We start from the raw sequence: 14,859 nt of genomic DNA on the forward strand, positions 1-14,859 counted from the left end.
AACGACATTAGCACTTTAGTGGTTTTCTCTCCTTATTCATCATTCACTACACATTACCACCAACAATGTACTTAGTATGAGTGCCATGTTGGATTGTTGTCATTCATACTACTTTTCCACCTCTTATGGTCCTAATTTGCATTGATTCTTCTTTTATCCCTTTCTTAATTTAATTCCTCTTGAAATCTTTGTCAGGTTCTTATGTCTTTCATGTGGACTTTGCAGGATGTCATCTCGTAAGGGTAAGGAGGCTATTGCCCCATCACGAAGCAGAAATGATCCAAATTAGAAGAGGAAGTGTACAACTTCGAGCTCTTCTGCAATAAGGGCTTGTCCGAGGAGAAATGCACCTATAGACCCCGAAGACTATGACTAGCATGTCTTTCGGAGTCTAGAGGCAGCCGTGTCATGGTCCACATTCTCCTCAAAGCCCGTACTTATGGAGAAGTCTGTGGTAGTTGAGGACTTCTTAAGGTCCGACTGTTAGAGAAGTTTATTGCTTTGGGCTGGCAGTCTATTCTTTTTATTGACTCACCTTGCTACCCCGATCTTGTTCGGATGTTTTACTACAACCTCAAGGTCTCCTATGATGGTAGGGTATACTCTCTCACTAGTCAAGTGAAGGGATGAGACAAAAGGCTTCCCATCGAACTATTAGCAGAGATTCTGTGCATTTTCAATGGAGGGTAACTGGTACTTTTGTCCTCCTAGGGGCAAGGCCTTAGGTCCCTTCATAAACCAGGAGTTACAGAGCCACATCTACTAGACCATGAGTGGAAGTGCGGTATGCCCCGAGTTCGAGACTACGTATATTCCAGATGTGCAGGTTTTCAGCCACCTGGTCCAGTTTAACTTGCTCCCTAGAGCCGATCAGAGGAATCGGGTGAACTTCATGGGGGTGTACATGGCTTACTGTATCTACATGGCCCCAGAGGATGCTTCCCGCATATGTCTTACCTTCGTCATAATGAAGACCATGGAGTACCACACTACACATCCTTTCGATGGTAACTTCCCCTATGCTCGGTCTCTCACGATTGTATTTTAGTATTTCTATATGGATCTAAGGGGTGAGGAGGGAAAGTTCCCCTTGGATAAATTTTCCCGAGGGAACTTACATAAGATGGATCTGTATGGTGTGGTGGGAGCTAATGAGGAGAAAGTGGGCTCTAAAGGAAGATGATGAGCAAGATGAGGAATATGTTCCCAAAGGGGATGAGGAGAAAGCAATGGAGGCTAAGGATCCCTCTTATACAGCACCACCCCCTCCAGGTGGAGCTTTTGATTTCCAAGGTATGATGGACCGATTAGAGGCACTTCGGGTAGGACAAGAGCAGATATTGAGGAATCAAGAGGAGGGTGCCACACATGAGGGGACACTCTGAAAGACCCAAGAAGGTATGGAGACAGATCTTAGGTACCTATCCGAAGCCCTAAAATCAGTCTCCGCAGAGGTGGCAGTGAACCTTAGATAGCTTCAAGAGGAGGTGAAGCTAGTAAACCGACGCTTCGACTATTATGATCGTCACCTCAACATTAACACTAGGTCCCAAGAGGTAGATGTCATAGATTTAGATGATGATTGATAATACAGTGAATCAAGGTGATTGTATGTGAACTTGTTTGGGCAACTTCCTTTTTTTTTTCTTCTGTTCTTCTTCTTCCTTTCCTTACCCTTATACTCTTTTTTCCGGTACATGCAACATGATGGATATTTAAACTTTTATATCATTATAGCTTTTATGTTGAAATATTTTATATTTACCCCACCCCAAATCCTATTTTAGATTCTACAAGGTTCAAACTTGCAAGCTGTGAGTGTTTAGAGCATCGCACTTTGATACCACTATTGTCACGCCCCATTCACATACAACCTGACCGGTAACTGGGTTACCTTCGGGTAACCCAAAAATACCAGCATCATCTGATGTAGTAAACCACAACACAACATGTAACATACGATATAAAAATATAATTAAATAATTCAGTAGAAAATCATCATATATATACCTACAAATTTCCCACTTACTCTTGATACCCAAATTTTAAAACATAGTATATATACATGTGGGTCTGTAAGCATGATAATTACACAAGAAATAAAAATTTAAATATCAAGAGCATAAAAAGGGGAATGCATCGAAAGAATAAAAAAGGTGATGATCAGAATCGCTACTATTGCCCTGCAACGTAGCCCTTGCACATGCACCTGGCACCATGCCCAAAACCCTCTGGAACCCACCAGTCTCCTACTGGAAACTGGTCAATGGGCCCTGGCTTTTGCTCCCCTATAGGAAAACTTGTAAAATCATCTAAAAAGGTGTGCACACAAGGGGTGAGCTCACTAGTTTAGTAATGGGAAAGAAGACTCAATCAACCAATTGCAATCCAAATGATCCTATGTGCATGAAGTTCATTTTAGGCCTATCCACCTAGGCAACAATGCTAAGTCATAGCTTACGGTCTACTCATTACCACAGTGTGTATGCCCTGGGTACGAGACGCATTCTCCATCCTGCGATACATCCATAGGGTTGTTGGAGAGGGTCGACCGTGAGTACTCAAAAAAGTAAATCATGAGCGAACCATAACATAAAAGTAAATCGTGGTTGAACCACAGTAGTAAAGTATATCTTGGCCGAACCATATTAGAAAATAAATGTAGTACGCTCGGCCCTCTAAATATATCACCAAGGTTTCCAACTGTCCTAATGGTCAGCTAGGCGTACTTATAACCACCAAGGATGTCTGCGATCGACACTTCCCCCCAGTGATAAACCAACAACTAAACCCCTGTTGGGAAGGGTTGTAGCGTGAAGGATGTGTCAACCTAAATCTAATGCATTTATATGAGATAGTACGACTACGTAGTGCTTCCGCGTCCCATTCCACAGTGCACCAATGCATTTGTTTTCAAGCCAACTACGACATCTAATCTAGCAATTCGTCACATACCCAACAAATCATCATTATCCAATATTTGAAATGATCCATGCTCATAATTCAAAACAAGTAACAAGTATTTGAAAATTTAAAGATACAGCAATATGATTCATAGATGCATCCTACAATTGACAAGATATATGCATGGAGATGTCATTCATAAATGGCAAGATGATATATAAAATGATATGATGCAATAAACACTCCAAAATAAAATCAATGTCCTCTCCCCACTTACCTATTCACGTACAAGAATGTACACATATGGTACGAGTGAGATCTAGCGTGCGAAGACGAGTGTCACAAAAACCTAACACAAACAGGAAGCTTAGAATAAGTCTGTTTCGGGACATGTTTAATAATGTAAAGGAGGTTATCGATGAGTTCAAGCTTGAACAGAGCTCATTGGACCACAGGTGGGTAGGAGGACCCACCTGTGCAAGTTGTCCGTGCAGACAACACTCAGACCACATCGGCGCGGGTGCTACCGGTGGGTCTGGGTACTCGTTGGTCCTACCCACCGGTAGGACCTCAGGGCTCAACCAAGACCGGTGGGTGCTACCAATGGGTAGGGGTACAAGTTTGGCCTTGATGGCCCGAACTCTCCCTTGGACCGCCCAGATCCTGAACAAGTACTGACCCAAAAATTTTGGCCCTGAGCCCGGCCCTGAAATTTCTGACCTTGAGTCAAGGTCAGGGCAGGTAAGGGTTGATGTCTTTGGCCTGCCTAGCCCGCCCTGAACCCGACCCTGATTTTTTTACCCTGATTTTGGCCCTGGTTTTGGCCCGACCTGGCCATGATTTCTGCCCCTAATGTTGACCCTAGTTGTGACCCTGATGTTAACCCTCAATTTAGCCTAATTTTATATATTATTTGACATTGAGTTAAGGACACCTAGTATTTAAATTACAGGGACCAGTTAATGAAGAAGAGTGAAAATGGAAATGCAAAGAAGGATGCTGAAAGAAAATGTCGTTTTCTTTTTCTTTTAAATAAATTTGAGTTCTTTGGATTTTTTGTTTTCTTAGGATGTTCTCCTCTTTGTTTAACATGACAAGGGTTTTGAGATCTTCAGATTATTTTCCTTATTATGATGATCTCTTTGTTTATCATGACAAATAATTGAAATTTTTTGGATTATTTGCTTTATTAGGATGATCTCCTCGTTGACTCTTTGTCTACCATAATAGTTGGAGCTATTTGTATTGTTTGAATGTTTGCTTTGGGATGTTCTCCTCATGATAAGTAATTTGTAACTTTGTATTTTTTATCTCCTCTTTATTATGAATATTTTTTATTTTTAAGTCATTTCATATTTTGTAGGGTCAGGGTCAGGGTCAGGGTCAAGGTATACCTAGCCCTTAATGGCAAACCAAGGCCAGGGTTAGGGTTAAGGTCATCTCGGCCCGACCCTGAAAAATCAAGGCCAATCAGGGCGGGTAAGGGTTGGGCTAAACCCTAAAGGGTAGGGCTAGGATTGAAGTTTTGCGGCCCTAAGTCAGGGTTTGGGCCCAGTTAACTGGACTCAGGGTTAGGCTAGGATTTTAAGAAACCCAGCCTAACCTGGCCCTGTTGCACCCTACCGGCGGGTACCTATACCCGCCGATAGGACCCTGGAGCCTTGCCAGGACCAGTGGCTTATACTGAGGGGTCTAGGTACCTGCCGGTCTTACTCGCCAGTAGGCTCCGAAGCCCAAGTAAGACATAGGGGTCACACTGGTGGGTCTGGTTACCCGTTGGTGCTACCCAGCAGTGTCTAATGGGTTCTACTGTCCTACTTCCCTTCTTCATCCCACCTTTTGGGAACCTAAGGGATTTATTTCCATCACATTACCCACACATTTAAGACTTCATTCACATGATCACATCATAGATCTAAGTTCAAATCAAGATTTTGGGAACAAAATCATACCTTTAGCTCAAGAAACCCCAAAAACCTAAGATCCTTCTCCCAACTCAAGATATCACAAAATCCTTTCAAATCTTGGTTGCTCCTCCTTTACAACCTTCAATGAAATCATATAGAGTCCCTCTTAACTCTTTGATTTGACCACATAAGAGAGTTTCACCAAATTCAAGGGATTATGGCACTTACCTACCTCAAATTGTAGATCCCAAGGTTTCAATCACTTTTTTGAAGTCAAAATGGCGAGTTACGACTTCTGCAACAAGGGGAAAACGCTTTCCCGCACTCTTCCTTCCCTTCTCTTCCTTCTTTTCTCCCTCTTCTTTACTCCTCTCCACCAACCCTTTCTAAAATAATAAATTGGAGAGCAGTAAATGATATTTATAGTTTGGGTCATAAATATCTACTAGGGTGTGTTTGGTTTTGACACTATGGCTCGAATTGCATTAAACCACGATACTGAGCGAAGTAACCGGTAATACTGGGCACATATAACTTCACTATGATGGGGAACCTGAAACACGCGTGATCACCCTAGTTGGGTTTGCTAGGGCCCACATTTCCCCTACAAGTGGGTGGCACAGGAGGGTCGCACCAACCAGTGACCACCCACCTATTGGCCAAAACATGGCCAACCTTGCTAGATTTCGGTGGGAATCGATTTTCAACACGTATTTCACTTCTGCCACTTGTCATGAACCAAGTTCTCATCATCAAATACGACAACATACCTTCCCTACTCATACATAGCCTTATGATATGTGTAAGGGCATGGTTTAAGCGTGCAAACCACATCGGCACTGGCTCGAATTTGTCTGACCACCCTGCATTCAAAATCACCCTTGATGTCATACACCATAGGGTAGCTGCATCAACCCTTTCCGGTTTGGACCTTGTAGGACCAAATCAAGCCAACCGGAAAATAAACCCGGTTTAGTGAGCATTGCACTACATTTATCCCCCCCTTTTTTAAAATTTTGTCCTCAAAATTGAAGTTATTTGGTAGTCCAAATAGATGAGGGTATTCAGCCTGGATTTCATCTTCTTTCTCCCAGGATGCCTCCTCAAGTGAGTGGTTAGCCCATCGCACTTTTACAAAAGCAATGGAGTGGTTGTGAAGAGTCTTTATCTTCTGATCCAGGATTTCAGCAGGCTGTTCTTCATAAGTCATATTAGTTTTCAAGTATTCTGGTTCCATAGCTAGCACATGCCATTGATCATGAATGTACCCCTTCAACATTGAAACATAGAATACATTGTGAACATTGTTGAGTGAAGGCGGAAGGGCCAGCATGTACACTACAGAGTCAACCCACTTCAAAATCTCAAACGGGCCAATATATCTCGGACTCAACTTATCATTCCTGTGGAACCTATGTAAATCCTTGGTAGGAGAGACTTTAAGAAATACTTTCTCCCCCACCTGAAATTCAATGTCTTTTCTGCGGTTGTCTGCATAGCTCTTTTGACGTGATTGAGCCGCCTTAATCTTCTCCCGAATGACATCAACCTTATCACACATCATATGTATCATCTCTGGTCCAAGCATTTGGCGTTCTCCCACTTCATCCCAATATAAGGGTGTCCTACATCTCCTGCCATACAATGCCTAATATGGAGCCACTCCAATTGTGGCATGATAGCTATTATTATAAGCAAACTCCATAAGAGGTATGTTTTCCTCCCAACTACCATTCATTTCCATCGCACAAGACCTGAGCATATCTTCTAGTATTTATATGTTTTGTTCGGATTGCCCGTTAGTCTGTGGATGGAAGGCAGTGCTTAGGTTTACCTGTGTTCCCATGGCATGTTGGAGGTTCTTCCAGAATTTAGATGTGAACCATGGATCTATGTTTGATACAATATTCACCAGCACCCCATGTAAGTGAACTACATTATCTATGTAAAGTTGTGCCAAGTTGTCCATGGAATAGGTAATCTTGATTGGAATCAAATGAGCAGTCTTAGTAAGCTTGTCAAGTATCACCCAAATTGCATCCATCGCTTGGGTCTATGAGGTAGCCCAGTGATGAAGTCTATAGTAATCATATCCCACTTCCACTCTGGTACTGGGAGGGGCTGAAGAGTTCCATATGATCGATGCCACTCCACCTTGACCTTCTGACACGTGAGACACTGCACCACATATCCACCGTAACCTTCATCCCTGGCCACCAGTAACTTTATTTAAGATCCTTGTACATTTTGGTGCTTCCGGAGTGAAGTGTGTACTCTGAGCTATGTGTTTTCTTTACTATCTTGTCCTGTATCTCCAAGTCATTGGGCATACACAACCAGCTTCGAAACAATAGTGCTTCATTACTGGCTATTGTGAAATGTCATCCACCATTTGCTCTTGAATCATAATTCTGATCTTCTGCAACTCAGGATCGAAGGGTTGTTTCATAATTACCTCCTGCCTGATAGATGGTAGTACTTATAGAGCCGCCAGAGAAAGAGTTAGCTGCTTAACACTATCCGGCTGATGATCAAGCTCCAAGGTCGCTCCCTCATATAAAAGGACTTCATCCAATCCATCAATGTTGCTTCTTGCTTAAGTTGTAAGACATCACATTAGCTTTACCTGTATGGTACTGGATGTCGCAGTCATAATCTTTCATAAGTTCTAGCCATCTCCTCTACCTCATTTAGATCCTTTTGGGTGAAGAAATACTTGAGACTTTTGTGATCGCTAAATATCTCGCACTTCTCCCTATGTAAATAATGGCGCAAGATCTTTAAGGTAAAGATGACTGCCACTAGCTCCAAGTCATGAGTGGGGTAGTTCTTCTCATACTCCTTCACTTTCCTAGATACATACGCCACCACCTTACCGTGTTGCATGAGAACACAACCCAACCCAATCTTGAAAGCATCAGTGTAGACCGTCATTCTACCTGTGCCTTATGGAATTTTCAATACTGGGGCTGACACCAATCGATTCTTCAACTCCTGGAAACTATTTTCATACTCCTTAGACCATTCAAATTTCACACCCTTTTTGGTCAAATTGGTCATTTGAGCAGCGATTCAAGAGAAATTCTCGATGAAGCGCCAATAGTAGCACACCAATCCCAAGAAGCTTCTAATCTCTATCGCATTCTTGGGTGTTTCCCACTTTACAACCACTTTTACCTTACCTAGGTCTACTTCAATTCCATTCTTAGACACTATGTGTAATACCCTGCTTCTTAAACCCGGTCTGATTTCAAGGTTGAACCGGTTTAACCATGCAGGAACCGAACCAGAGGGATTTAGAGCGTGTTCCTTATGGGCTATGATGGCACAGGTGACCTTAAACACCGGCTGGCCCGACAAGTCCGAGCCAGTGCCAGAAGAGATGGGAGTGCCCAAGCCGTGTACATGCACCTACCATAAGGCCATGCACGGATAAAGCAGGTATTATAGCTGTATTTTAAGGTATATACGTATGCTACATCGTATGCCAGGGGTGGGGTTCGCGCCGAGGCCCGAACTCCGTCAAAATCCCAAGTTTTGGCCCTCAGGTGGGCGGACAGGTGGGTGCACCCACCCACCTGAGTGACCCATCCATGTGCACTATTCACTTATTTAGGAATTATATATATAGCTTTATGTTTTTCTTTTCTTTCCATTTATGTCACCCGTACGTTGGTGAGGATAGTAAAGAGGAGAGAGAAAAGAAAGGGAAGAAGAAGGGAAGAGAAGGAAGAGGAAGAAGAGGAGGATTTCAGCGGCGCCGAAGCTTGATCTTTCCATTCCGGCGCCGGGAGAGTGATCTTCAACTCTAGATCTACAGTTAGAGGTAAGCAAAGTTGGATTTTGTGAACATTCACCATACCCAAGCTTTAAACCCTTGATTCGAGTATGGTTTCTTGAGATCATGTAAATCCCCTTTGAAATGATGAATCTAAGGTTTAATAGATGATTTATGTGTTGATCTTGAAGGATTTGAAGAGATATTGACAAGGTGGAAGAAGCATTGTGGGTTTGAAGTGATTTGGAGGGTTTGAGGTTGTTCTTGAGCAAAGAAGGTAAGATGGTTTCCCATCCCTTGAATCTAACCTAGATCTAGGTTAGAACCATCCTATAAGACCTTGAAGGAGTGAGGAATGGGTTGGGAAAAGCCCCATTTGAATCCCCAAAGAATGGAGAAAGTTGGGAAGAAACAGGGTGTTTCCCGCCAAGACCGGTGGGTGCAACCGGTGGGCCCCTACCCGCCTGTGGGCACCCACCTGAGAAGGCAGGGGGGGCCTTCGGGCCCAACCGGCGGGCCCAACCGGCGGGCCATCCTACCCGCCGGTCCTAGCAGGGGCCCCTGGCCCAATCGGCGGGTGGAACCGATGGGCCATACCGGCGGGCCCCCTACCGGTGGGTAGGACCAGTGGGCCAGACAGCCCACCTGTCTGACCCACCCGTGTGGCCCCGAGGGTGATCCTTAAGTCCGATTGGACCCAAATCGGACGTGTGACGTTCTTTTGACGTTCTAAACACGATTTTGTCATCGGATTTCATTAATTTTGATCTTAAAATGGTGAAGTACTAACCCCGCTCAATTATGTTAGGTTCACCAAATCCTACCCGATTCGCACCGGATCTCACCCGTACCGAACGGGAATCCTTGTACGCTATAGGTAAGTGGGGAGAGGACGTTTGGCCTTGTTTCAAGGCATTGTTTGGCATTCATTTAATTATATCTAGTCTAGTCATGCCATCATGAATATGCTATGTAGATTAGTCATTCCACACATTGATGTGCATATGTGCTATGTTTACTTTCCAAATGCCAATTGAATGAGATGTTTATATGTTGAATGTGGACATCATTGTGCATGATGCATTGATAGACTAGATGCCGTAGTCGGCTTGGAGACGAGTGCATTGGTGGCCCGTGGAATGGGACACGGAGGCACTATGCAATCGTACTATTGTCATATAGGAGCATGCGGTATTAGGATTTTCACCATCCCGTGCTACGACCCTTCCCAACAGGGGTTAAGGTGTTGGGTTATCATTTGGGGGGAAGCAGTGGTCGCGGTCGTCGGGTCACTGTGGCGGTTAGACATAACGCCCGGCGGGTCATGTAGGACAGTCGGCAACCCCGGTGGTACATTCAAGAGGGCCAATCGTACTGCTTTTAAATTGCTGGAGTCAGCACCTTTATTTTCAGTCATTTACATTTCTGTTGAGAGCCGGTGGACGGCATTGTCTTTACTTTTCCGAGTACTCACGGTGGGCCTTCTCCGACAGCCCTATGGGCGTATCGCGGGAGGGAGTTCGCGGCTCGTACCCGGAGTATACGCGCACTGTGGTTGTAGTAGCACTAAAACCAAGGACTTAGTAATGTTGCTTAGGTGGATGTGATTTAAAATGTATAGCATGGCATGTAGTGCATATGATGTGTTGTGATGTGTGGTCCATCTTTCTACTTACTGAGCTAGTGAGCTCATCCCACGTGTACACTCCTTTTTAGATGATTTTGCAGGTCATACATCTGAAGAGCATGGGGTGGGTCCCACAGTTGAGTTTCCTGAAGAGGACTGGTGGACCCCTGAGGAGTTAGAGCATGGCAGCGACTGCTCGTGCGAGAGTTGTACTGCGGGACAGCAGTTCTGAGGCCGAGCTGAGCTCCACCTTTGGGGCCGTGCTGAGCTCCACTTCTGAGGCCGAGCTGAGCTCTTCTATGTGATGCCGAGCTGAGCTCCAGCCTTGATACCGAGCCGAGCTGTGTACTCTGATTGTTTTGATGATTTCCTGTATATACTTGATATATGAATTGTACTTTTATTGTGTAATTATCATGCCTTCGGGCCTACATGTATATAATTATTGTATCACAATTCGGGTATCAAGTATATGAGATTTATTCACAGGTAAAAATTAGTCTTCCACTGATCTGATGAACTTATATTAGTTGTGCGTATGCTGTGGTGGAATACAGTATCTGATGATCCTGGCAGGTTTGGGTTAACCGATGTTAACTCGGTCACTGGCCCGGTTCAGTGTGAACGGGGTGTGATAAAATAGGTCCCTATATATCTTCGAGTGGTGATACGGTGGTGTGGGGCCCGCAGAGGCACACACGCATGGAAGAGAAATCAAAGAAGAGAGAGACAAGAGGCCAAATAGGGGAAATCTGTCAGCCGCTACCCTCACATCAGTCTCAAGTGGTAAAACAATTTTCCCTTCTTTCATATGTTAAGAGGTTTCAAAACTTCAATTCAAATAATCAATATTATTCTATAAAAAAGGGCATACCTAGTGCACAAGGCACTCACCACTGTTACACAACCTTAACCCCCACTTCATGGAAGGACTGTTTCCCAACTCAAACCCACAACCACTAGATCACAATGGAACTGATGCAGATTAATTACCAAAATAGGCTTGTTTTATTAGGAATAAGCCTAAGGTTGGGTTCCATACATGTTAGGCCTTTGATCCCATGTGTTTTGAGTGTAATAGACCACTTTTATGGGTCTAAAAGGGGGGCTCTAAGATTGAATACGGGATTACTAGTTAATTTTCATTTTCATTAGTTTACTTTTTAGTTGGGCTTGATTTGAGTTATATTTATTTCCTTAGGAGTCAAGTTATTAATTGAGTCAAGTCATTAGTAGTTAGTTTCCTTTTTCAACTAGTTTCTAATTTCATTTAGTTTCTAATTTTAGTTTTTGGTAACTATTGTATTAGGAGAATATTTGGTTTTCTTTTTTAGGAACCTTCTATTTTGTAATTCCCTCCCCCATTAACATTATAAATAAAGAAGAGGAGGCTCCTAAAAGCCTAAGATGATTTTGAAAAACAATTTAATAGTTGCTGCTATTGTCTTCGTTATGGAGATTTGTCATGTGTTTGATCAAGGCTAAAGGAATTGGTGTTTGATCCAATTGACTCTTTGCGGTGTGAAGCCCATGAAGTCTCTTCAACTATTATTTCATTTTTTTCAAAGTTAATTGCAAGGTTCTTCAAACCAGGTAAGGGATCTGAACTGCTTTTGATTTCTGGTTTTGGAAATCTCAAGTTTCTCTCCTGTTGCCCCTATATTGTTCTGAAGATCTAGTCAGTCGATGGCCCTCCCCTTTTGATTGATTGTTGGGTTTATTAAGAGGGAGGTTTGATCTTAATTTGGGCCCAATCAGACTATGGGTTGGTTTGATCTGAGGTGTTAAATACTTCTGGCTGACTGTGCTTCTACCCAGATTTCAGATCTGGTTTCACTTACCTGCTCCTATGGTATTTGTTTCTGATTGTGGCTTATCTAGTACTCTATACCTGCTGCTGGTTAGTCTACTTGTTTGGTGTAATCTCTGTTTCAGAAATTCCAAATTCTGTGTTTGAAGAACCAGAAATTAAAAGCAGTTCAGATCCCTTACCTGGTTTGAAGAACCTTGCAATTAACTTTGAAAAGAAAGAAAGAATAGTTGAAGAGACCTCTTGGGCTTCACGCCGCAAAGTGTCAATTGGATCAAACACCAATTCCTTCAGCCTTGATCAAACACAAGACAAATCTCCATGACGAAGACAATAGTAGCAGCTATTAATTTGTTTTTCAAAATCATCTTAGGCTTTTAGGAGCCTCCTCTTCTTTATTTATAATGATAATGGGGGAGGAAATTACAAAATAGAAGGTTCCTTAAAAAGGAAACCAAATATTCTCCTAATACAATAGTTACCAAAAATTAAAATTAGAAACTAACTGAAATTATAAACTAGTTGAAAAAGGAAACTAACTACTAATGACTTGACTCAATTAATAACTTGACTCCTAAGGAAACAAATATAACTCAAATCAAGCCCAACTAAAAAGGAAATTAATAAAAATGAAAATTAACTAGTAATCCCGTATTCAATCTTAGAGCCCCCCTTTTAGACCCATAAAAGTGGTCTATTACACTCAAAACACATGGGATCAAAGGCCTAACATGTATAGAACCCAACCTTAGGCTTATTCCTAATAAAACAAGCCTATTTTGGTAATTAATCTGCATCAGAAACAACCTTAGTTTTGCACCGAGGTCCACCCTCTATATGATATATAAATAAGATGTCACACCCCACCTTCACCTACTTGAAGACCAATGACTTGGACACGACCTCATATCCACTAATCCAACCAGGATCTCTGACACAGTTCTTTAAGATCACAAGTATTGAAATGAACTAAAATCCATAAGTAAATAATAGACAGTAAGATAATTACAACTGGTGAACTTCTATTGATATTTAATATATATATATATACAAACGAATGTTCAACCTGCCTGATAATACTTACAAATAACTACCCATTAGGGTTACATCCATTATATACAAAAAAGAAACAAAAGGAGAAAATGATGACATCATTTGCAAGATGCTTCGTAGGTATAGTCTTCAGATACACATCCTGGTTCATGCTTGACCAACTCCTCAACCCACAGCTCCTCTCTATGAGGATCTGGAGTCTCCAAATTTGCCTCTGAAGGAATACTTGGGTCACAATCTAAAAAGCATACAACAAATGAGTGATCTTTCATGAAGCCTAGTGAGGTGGGGACATGCAAGCAAGCACAAACCAGTATGAATACAATAATAATGCTCAACAATCTTAAATGAATACAATGACATGAACCGTATTATTATCACACAAGCCTAGTTAACAAATCTAAGTCCAAATGGGGTTTAGTGCCACTGCAACACAGGTGCTATCCCTGGTCTTAGAATTGTGCCATCGGTCACCTAGTGATACAAGCTAGTTGTCAGTCAAAAGCATACCGGTCCGTTCATGTATACTTTAATACCCAATAAGCCCTTATTAATAATCCCAAATAAACCTTGACATCGGAAACAACCTCAGCCATGTCAGACGGGTGAGATTAGCCAATACCTAACCCCTTATGGAAAGGGGTTATAGCACCCAGGTTGTTTTCCTAGCCCGGTTCAAGCTAACGTGAATCATATCACATCACAATAACAGAATGATCATGATTGAAAATATAGTACCAGAAACTACCTCAGCCACATTGCATCCCATCTAACAACAAAACCAACAACAGTCTCTCTCAATATTCACCAACTCCCACTCCAACACCATCATCAACAACTTTCCACAATTCACCAACACCAATATTCTACATCACAACCAATATGAACATTCAAATTCTCAAATAATAATAGGGATCATAATGCACAATCTCATGATCACACGCATAAATAAACAAGGAGAAACACTCCTCTAAATAAATCGCAACACACACTCACCTTTTGTCCCTACTAGTTGTGTAAAGTCAATGATTAATATCGCGTAGCCTCACCGCTTGACGACACTATCCATTGGAAACATATGGTTTTTAAGTCAATGATCAAGCATGGAGAAGGTATTTATATGGGTCAATTGACCATTCAAATAGAAGGTCATTCAAATAGAAGGTCAAAATAGGGTTTCAGATGGTTCACCAGTGGATGCTCATTGATTGGTGGTGACGCATCGGTGAGCCCACAAATGGTGGATCTAAGGGATTCGTAAAGGGGTAAAAAATCTATAGGACGTCCACTAGTGGATGCTTATCGGTTGTTGTCCACCCATCGGTGACCATCAACCAATCAAGACAAATCTAGGACTTCTCTAACCAGATTTGATCCTTAGGTCATGAGGTTCCTTTTAAGTGACTGTATATGTCCCAGATTCCCTATTTGGTGATGATCCTACTCTTACTTTATGGTTTATCTACTTTAGGTTAGTTTACAAGTTAGGATTTGGAGCTATAGGGTTAGATTCTATGTATGTAGCATCAATATATATTACTTAACTTAGGAATGGTACAATTAGTAAATTAGGTTGTTTGGGTTTTAGGGTTTGATCATTTTCTCAAAATTTACGATTTTCGATTGGGGCTTCATGTAATGGTCTCAAATTCTTAGCTATGATCATCCCAATCCCTTATTCTAGGTATTACATTGTTTCTCTAACTTATAGTTAGGTTAGGATGGTAGATCATAGAGGATTTGGTTCAATTCCCAAATCTAGGGTTTAGGCAGCTAAATC

The sequence above is a fragment of the Macadamia integrifolia genome, unplaced genomic scaffold (assembly GCF_013358625.1).
Source record: "Macadamia integrifolia cultivar HAES 741 unplaced genomic scaffold, SCU_Mint_v3 scaffold115, whole genome shotgun sequence".
Classification (NCBI taxonomy): domain Eukaryota; kingdom Viridiplantae; phylum Streptophyta; class Magnoliopsida; order Proteales; family Proteaceae; genus Macadamia; species Macadamia integrifolia.